Source organism: Palaemon carinicauda, chromosome 36 (genome assembly GCF_036898095.1).
Source record: "Palaemon carinicauda isolate YSFRI2023 chromosome 36, ASM3689809v2, whole genome shotgun sequence".
Taxonomy (NCBI): domain Eukaryota; kingdom Metazoa; phylum Arthropoda; class Malacostraca; order Decapoda; family Palaemonidae; genus Palaemon; species Palaemon carinicauda.
The window spans coordinates 71,214,701-71,224,551 of record NC_090760.1 but is presented as its reverse complement, the minus strand read 5'-3'; positions in this window follow the sequence as shown (position 1 = coordinate 71,224,551).

The following is a 9,851-nucleotide window of genomic DNA, read 5'->3' as shown; positions in this document are numbered from 1 at the left end:
AAACAAAACTACAGAAGGACAGGCAAACAAAACCACACAAGGTCAAACAAACCAAACCACAAAATGACAGGCAAACAAAACTACAAAAGGACAGGCAAACAAAACCACAAAATGACAGACAAACAAAACAACAGAATGACAGATAAACAAAACCACAAAATGACAAACAATCAAAACAACAGAATGACAGACAAACAAAACCACAAAATAACAGATAAACAAAGCTACAAAAGGACAGGCAAACAAAACCACAAAAGGACAGACAAACAAAACAACAGAATGACAGACAAACAAAACCACAAAATGACCGACAAACAAAACAGAATGACAGACAAACAAAACCACAAAATGACAAACAATCAAAACAACAGAATGACAGACAAACAAAACCACAAAATAACAGATAAACAAAGCTACAAAAGGACAGGCAAACAAAACCACAAAAGGACAGACAAACAAAACCACAAAATGACCAGCAAACAAAACTACTAAAGGACAGGCAAACAAAACCACAAAATGGCAGGCAAACAAAACTACAAAAGGACGGGCAAACAAAACCACAAAATGACAGACAAACAAAACAACAGAATGACAGACAAATAAAACCACAATATGACAAACAAACAAAACAGAATGACAGACAAACAAAACCACAAAATGACATACAAACAAAACAACAGAATGACAGACAAACAAAACAACAGAATGACAGACAAACAAAACCACAAAAGGACAGACAAACAAAACTACAAAATGATAGACAAATAAAATTTCAAGTGACTGACAAGCAAACCACTAAATGACAGCTTAATAAATCTACAAAATGCCTGAGCAACACAACTACAAAAATGACTGACAACCAAACTACAAAATGACAGACTAACAGAACTGAAAGTTTTTCAAACGAGGTAACTAATAGAATGGCAGACCAAATAAATGACACTGAACACTAATTTGATTAAATAAATGACAGTCTAAAGTAGACAATATTTTAGCTCTTCATTAACTAAATGACAGAAGAAATTAGACAACTTTTTAACTATATTATGTTAACTAAAGAACAGGCCAACTTAAACTACATATTATATCTTAGGAAAATGAACTATTATACAAAAATTTTACAAATTAGAAACGTTACTAAATAATTGACCAAATTAGACACATTTTAAATCTGGAGGTCATTAACTGATAGAAGCCCAAAATTAGACATATGAACTTTCTAGGACATTAACTTCGTGACAGGACAATTTAGAAGCCGTTTTAAATCTCTAGAACATTAACTAAATGACAAATAAACAGGAAAAATTTAAATTAAATGACAAGAATAAGATAACATCTTAACTTCTAAGGACATTAACTAAATGACAGACTAAATGAGGTAACATTTCTAACACTTTAGGACATTAACTAAATGACAGACTAAATTGGATAACATTTCTAACACTCTAGACATTAACTAAATGACGGACTAAATTAGGTAACATTTCCAACACTCTAGGACATTAACTAAATGACAGATAAAATAAGGTAACATTTCTAACACTCTAGGACATTAACTAAATGAATAAGGTAACATTTCTATATCTCTAGGACATTAACTAAATGACAGAATAAATAATGCAACATTTCTAACTCTTTAGGACATTAACTAAATGACAGAATAAAAAAGGTAACATTTCTAACTCTAGGACATTAACTATATGACAGACTAAATCATGTACATTTCTAAATGACAGACCAAGTTAGACAACATTTTGGGCTCCCAATGACAATAAGTAAATGACATACCAAATTAGACAATATTTTAGCTCCCAAGGACAATAAGTAAATAACAGACCAAATTAGACAACATTTTAGTACTCAAGGACAATAAGTAAATGACGGACCAAATTAGACAGCATTTTAGCTCTCATGGACAATAAGTAGAGGACAGACCAAGTTAGACAACTTTTTAGCTCCCAATGACAATAAGTGAATGACAGACCAAATTGGACAATATTTTAGCTCCCAAGAACAATAAGTAAATGACAGACCAAATTAGACAACATTTTAGTGTTCAAGGACAATAAGTAAATGACAGATAGAATTAGACATTTTAGCACTCAAGAACATTAAGTAAATGACGGACCAAATTAGACAACATTTTAGCTCTCAATGACAATAGGTAAATGACAGAAGACCAAATTAGACACCATTTTAGCTCCCAGGGACACTAAGTAAATGACAGACCAAATTAGACAACATTTCAGCTCTCAAGGACATTGAATAAATGACAGACCAAATTAGACAACATTTTAGCTCTCTTGGACAATAAGTAAATGACTGACCAAATTAGACAACATTTAGCTCCCAAAGACAATAGCTGAATAACATACCAAATTAGAATACATTTTAGCTCTGAAGGACAATAAGTAAATGATAAACCAAATTAGACATCAGTTTAGCTCTCAAGGACAGTAAGTAAAAGACCGACCAAATTAGACAACATTTAGCTCCCAAAGACAATAGCTGAATGACATACCAAATTAGACAATATTTTAGCTCTCAAGGACAATAAATAAATGACTGGCCAAAATTAGACAAAATTTTAGCTTCCAAGGACAATAAGTAAAAAACCGACCAAATTAGACAACATTTAGCTCCCAAGGACAATAGCTGAATGACATACCAAATTAGACAATATTTTAGCTTCCAAGGACAATAAGTAAAAAACCGACCAAATTAGACAATATTTTAGCTTCCAAGGACAATAAGTAAAAAACCGACCAAATTAGACAATATAATAGCTCCCCAGAACAATATGTAAATTATAGACAAAATTAGACAATATTTTAGCTTGCAAGGACAATAAATTCATGACAGAGGAAATTAGACATTTTAGCTCCGAGAACAATAAGTTAGACAACATTTTAACGCTCAAGGACAATAAGTAAATAACAGAAAAAAATAGACAACATTTTAGCTCTCAAGGACAGTAAGTAAATGATAGACCAAATTAGACATCAGTTTAGCTCTCAAGGACAATAAGTAAATAGCAGACCAAATTAGACAAAATTTAGCTCCCAAGGACAATAAGTAAATGACAGACCAAATTAAACAAGATTTCAGCTCTCACGGACAATAAGTAAATGACAGACCAAATTCGACAGCATTTTAGCTCTCAAGGACAATAAGTAAATGACAGACCAAATTCGACAGCATTTTAGCTCTCAAGGACAATAAGTAAATGACAGACCAAATTCAACAACATTTAGCTCTCAAAGACAACAAGTAAATGACAGACCAAATTAGCCAACATTTTAGCTCTCAAGTACAATAAGTAAATGACAGACCAAATTCGACAGCATTTTAGCTCTCAAGGACAATAAGTAAATGACAGACCAAATTCAACAACATTTAGCTCTTAAAGACAATAAGTAAATGACAGACCAAATTAGCCAACATTTTAGCTCTCAAGTACAATAAGTAAACGACAGACCAAATTCGACAGCATTTTAGCTCTCAAAGACAATAAGGAAATGACAGACCAAATTAGCCAACATTTTAGCTCTCAAGTACAATAAGTAAACGACAGACCAAATTCGACAGCATTTTAGTTCTCAAGGACAATAAGTAAATGACAGACCAAATTCGACAGCATTTTAGCTCTCAAGGACAATAAATAAATGGCAGACCAAATTAGACAACTTTTTAGCTCCCAATGACAATAAGTAAATGACAGACCAAATTAGACAATATTTTAGCTTCCAAGGACAATAAGTAAAAAACCGACAAAATTAGACAATATTTTAGCTTTCAAGGACAATAAGTAAATGACAGACCAAATTAGACAATATATTAGCTCCCCAGAACAATATGTAAATGACAGACAAAATTAGACAATATTTTAGCTTGCAAGGACGATAAATGCATGACAGAGAAAATTAGACATTTTAGCTCCGAGAACAATAAGTTAGACAACATTTTAACGCTCAAGGACAATAAGTAAATAACAGAAAAAAATAGACAACATTTTAGCTCTCAAGGACAGTAAGTAAATGATAGACCAAATTAGACATCAATTTAGCTCTCAAGGACAATAAGTAAATAGCAGACCAAATTATACAAAATTTTAGCTCCCAAAGACAATAAGTAAATGACAGACCAAATTAGACAAGATTTCAGCTCTCAAGGACAATAAGTAAATGGCAGGCCAAATTAGACAACATTTTAGCTCTCACGGACAATAAGTAAATGACAGACCAAATTCGACAGCATTTTAGCTCTCAAAGACAATAAGTAAATGACAGACCAAATTCGACAGCATTTTAGCTCTCAAGGACAATAAGTAAATGACAGACCAAATTCAACAACATTTAGCTCTCAAAGACAATAAGTAAGTGACTGACCAAATTAGCCAACATTTTAGCTCTCAAGTACAATAAGTAAATGACAGACCAAATTCGACAGCATTTTAGCTCTCAAGGACAATAAGTAAATGACAGACCAAATTCAACAACATTTAGCTCTCAAGGACAATAAGTAAATAACAGACCAAATTGGACAGCTTTTTAGCTCTCAAGGACAATAAGTAAATGACAGACCAAATTCGACAGCATTTTAGCTCTCAAAGACAATAAGTAAATGACAGACCAAATTCGACAGCATTTTAGCTCTCAAGGACAATAAGTAAATGACAGACCAAATTCAACAACATTTAGCTCTCAAAGACAATAAGCAAGTGACTGACCAAATTAGCCAACATTTTAGCTCTCAAGTACAATAAGTAAATGACAGACCAAATTCGACAGCATTTTAGCTCTCAAGGACAATAAGTAAATGACAGACCAAATTCGACAGCATTTTAGCTCTCAAGGACAATAAGTAAATGACAGACCAAATTCGACAGCATTTTAGCTCTCAAGGACAATAAGTAAATGACAGACCAAATTCGACAGCATTTTAGCTCTCAAGGACAATAAGTAAATGACAGACCAAATTCAACAACATTTAGCTCTCAAGGACAATAAGTAAATAACAGACCAAATTAGCCAACATTTCAGCTCTCAAGGACAATAAGTAAATGACAGACCAAATTCGACAGCATTTTAGCTCTCAAGGACAATAAGTAAATGACTGACCAAATTCGACAGCATTTTAGCTCTCAAGGACAGTAAGTAATTGATAGACCAAATTAGACATCAATTTAGCTCTCAAGGACAATAAGTAAATGGCAGACCAAATTAGACAACTTTTTAGCTCCTAATGACAATAATTAAATGACAGAACAAATTAGACAATATTTTAGCTTCCAAGGACAATAAGTAAAAAACCGACCAAATTAGACAATATTTTAGCTTCCAAGGACAATAAGTAAAAAACCGACCAAATTAGACAATATATTAGCTCCCCAGAACAATATGTAAATGATAGACAAAATTAGACAATATTTTAGCTTGCAAGGAAAATAAGTGCATGACAGAGAAAATTAGACATTTTAGCTCCGAGAACAATAAGTTAGACAACATTTTAATGCTCAAGGACAATAAGTAAATAACAGAAAAAATAGACAACATTTTAGCTCTCAAGGACAGTAAGTAATTGATAGACCAAATTAGACATCAATTTAGCTCTCAAGGACAATAAGTAAATAGCAGACCAAATTAGACAAAATTTTAGCTCCCAAGGACAATAAGTAAATGACAGACCAAATTAGACAAGCTTTCAGCTCTCAAGGACAATAAGTAAATGGCAGGCCAAATTAGACAACATTTTAGCTCTCACGGACAATAAGTAAATGACAGACCAAATTCGACAGCATTTTAGATTTCAAGGACAATAAGTAAAGGACAGACCAAATTGGACAGCTTTTTAGCTCTCAAGGACAATAAGTAAATGACAGACCAAATTCAACAACATTTAGCTCTCAAAGACAACAAGTAAATGACAGACCAAATTAGCCAACATTTTAGCTCTCAAGTACAATAAGTAAATGACAGACCAAATTCGACAGCATTTTAGCTCTCAAGGACAATAAGTAAATGACAGACCAAATTCAACAACATTTAGCTCTCAAAGACAATAAGTAAATGACAGACCAAATTAGCCAACATTTTAGCTTCCAAGGACAATAAGTAAAAAACCGACCAAATTAGACAATATATTAGCTCCCCAGAACAATATGTAAATTATAGACAAAATTAGACAATATTTTAGCTTGCAAGGAAAATAAATTCATGACAGAGAAAATTAGACATTTTAGCTCCGAGAACAATAAGTTAGACAACATTTTAATGCTCAAGGACAATAAGTAAATAACAGAAAAAATAGACAACATTTTAGCTCTCAAGGACAGTAAGTAATTGATAGACCAAATTAGACATCAATTTAGCTCTCAAGGACAATAAGTAAATAGCAGACCAAATTAGACAAAATTTTACCTCCCAAGGACAATAAGTAAATGACAGACCAAATTAGACAAGATTTAAGCTCTCAAGGACAATAAGTAAATGGCAGACCAAATTAGACAACATTTTAGCTCTCACGGACAATAAGTAAATGACAGACCAAATTCAACAACATTTAGCTTTCAAAGACAATAAGTAAATGACAGACCAAATTAGCCAACATTTTAGCTCTCAAGGACAATAAGTAAATGACAGACCAAATTCAATAATACTTTAGCTCCCAAGGACAATAAGTAAATGGCAGATCAAATTAGACAATATTTTAACTCTCATGGACAATAAGTAAATGACAGACCAAATTAGACAATCTTTTAGCTCTCAAAGAAAATAAGTAAATGACAGACCAAATTAGATATTTTAGCTCCCAAGGACAATAAGTAAATGGCAGATCAGATTAGACAACATATTAGCTCGCAAGGACAAAAAGTAAATGACAGACCAAATTAGACAATATTTTAGGTCTCAAGGACAATAAGTAAATGTCAGACCAAATTAGACAGCATTTTAGCTCTAAAGGACAATAAGTAAATGACACACCAATTTAGACATCATTTTAGCTCTCAAGTACAATAAGTAAATGACAGACCAAATTACACAATATTTTAGCTCTCAAGGACAATAAGTAAATGACAGACCAAATTAGACAATATTTTAGCTCCCAAGGGCAATAAGTAAATGACAGACCAAATTAGACAGAATTTTAGTTCCGAAGGACAATAAGTAAATGACAGACCAAATTAGACAAGATTTTAGCTCCAAAGAACAATAAGTAAATGACAGACAAATTAGACACCATTTCAGCTCTCAAGTACAATAAGTAAATGACAGACCAAATTAGATAACATTTTAGCTCTCAATGGCAATAAGTAAATGACAGACCAAATTAGACATTTTAGTTCCCAAGGACAATAAGTAAATGGCAGATCAAATTAGACAACATTTTAGCTCTCAAGGACAATAAGTAAATGACAGACCAAATTAGACAACATTTTAGCTCTCAAGGACAATAAGTAAATGACAGACCAAATTAGACATTTTAGCTCCCAAGGGCAATAAGTAAATGGCAGACCAAATTAGACAATATTTAGCTCTCAAGTACAATAAGTAAATGACAGACCAAATTAGACAATATTTTAGCTCCCAAGGGCAATAAGTAAGTGACAGACCAAATTAGACAAGATTTTAGCTCCAAAGAACAATAAGTAAATGACAGACTTAATTAGACAGGATTTTACCTCCCAAGGACAATAAGTAAATGACAGACCAAAGTACACAATATTTTAGCTTTCAAGAACAATAAGTAAATGACAGATCAAATTAGATAACATTTTAGCTCTCAATGACAATAAGTAAATGACAGACCAGATTAGACAGCATTTTAGCTTTCAAGGACAATAAGTAAATGACAGACCAAATTAGATAATATTTTAGCTCTCAAGGACAATAAGCAAATGACAGACTTAATTAGACATGAGTTTACTTCCCAAGGACAATAATTAAATGACAGACCAAATTAGACAGCATTTTAGCTTTCAAGGACAATAAGTAAACAAGTGAGCAAGTCCTGAACGCGGACATGGTCCTCGTAGAGGACATACCTCCGCACGTGACCTTGACCTTCAGGTGACCTTGACCTTCACGTGACCTTGACCTTCACGTGACCTTGACCTTCAAGTGACCTGCTTGACTTTTGACCTTCAAGTGATCTTTGTTCATTTGCCACTGATACTTAATATGACATTGATATAATGCACCAATATGACCTTGACCTTTGACCTTTATAAATTTGAACATCACCCATGGGTTGCGCCTGGACTAGGACTTCCCTGTTGGCTTATGCAAAAGTCAGTGCTTTATTTCTGTCTCTTGATATGGCCACTTATGTCATAGTGACACCAGTGACCCCTGTGACCTTGACCTTGGGGTGACCTTGACCAAAATTTAATCAGTTCTTCCATACACATTGGGGAACTACTTGGCCAAGTTTGAAGTGATTCCGTGTAGAAATGTGGCCTCTACGTTGTCCACAGACAGACAGACAAACAGAGAAACAAACAAACAAACAAACAAACAAACCGAACCGAAAACATAACCTCCTGGCGGAGGTAATGACAGACCAAATTAGATAATATTTTAGCTCCAAAGGACAATAAGTAAATGACAGACCAAATTAGACAGCATTTTAGGTCTCAAGGACAATAAGTAAATGACAGACCAAATTAGACAAAATTATAGTTCCAAAGGACAATAAGTAAATGACAGACCAAATTACACAATATTTTAGCTTTCAAGGACAATAAGTAAATGACAGACCAGATTAGACACTTAAGCTCCCAAGGACAATAAGTAAATGCCAGACCAAATTAGACAACATTTTAGTTCTCAAGGATAATGCGTAAAGGACAGATGAAATTAGACAACATTTGAACTAATTGACAGTTCATGTAAGAGTTTTAAGCTCTTGGGGACATTTATTGATAAACAGAATATAGAAGATGAAGTGAACTGACATACATTCTTACAAGACAATGTTTATCAGGTAACCTATCTAAATAAATTAAATGTTTTAGTAAGTAAAATATCAACTTAATACTCTAGGAATTATATTATTATTACTATTATTATTGTTTTTATTATTATTATTATTATTATTATTATTATTATTATTGCAAGCTAATTACTGAATTATTATTATTATTATTATTATTATTATTATTATTATTATTATATTTACTACTACCTAAGCTACAACCCTAGTTGGAAAAGCAAGATGCTATGAGTCCAAGGGCTCCAACAGGGAAAAATGGCCCAGTGAGGAAAATAAATAAGGAGATAAATAAACGATATTAGAGGTTATGAACTGATTACTATTATTATTATTATTATTATTATTACTAGCTAAGCTACAACCCTGCTTGGAAAAGCAAGATGCTATAAGCCCAAGGGCTCCAACAGGGAAAAATAGCCCAGTGCGGAAAGGAAATAAGGATATAAATAAACGATGTAAGAAGTTATGAACTGATTATTATTATTATTATTATTATTATTATTATTATTATTATTATTATTATTATTATTACTTTCTAAGCTAAAACCCTAGTTGAAAAAGCAGAAAGCTATAAGCCCAAGGGCTCCAACAGGGAAAATTGACTGATTGACTGACATCAGAACTCATTTCGATTTAATGACTTATGAAATATTTTATATTTTGACTCGTTTTCAGGTCTTACATTTTGTAATATTAAAGAAAAGCTTTCGTGACTTTTCGTCCACATTAATTGGCTCATTTCTCTCAGTGTACAGCCCATTAAATTCTACATCGAAACATAGGCCTACTGTCTTCCACAAGAGCTTATGCTGACTAGCAGTTGATTAAAGCCTATCTGTCACTAGGGCTATTGAAAA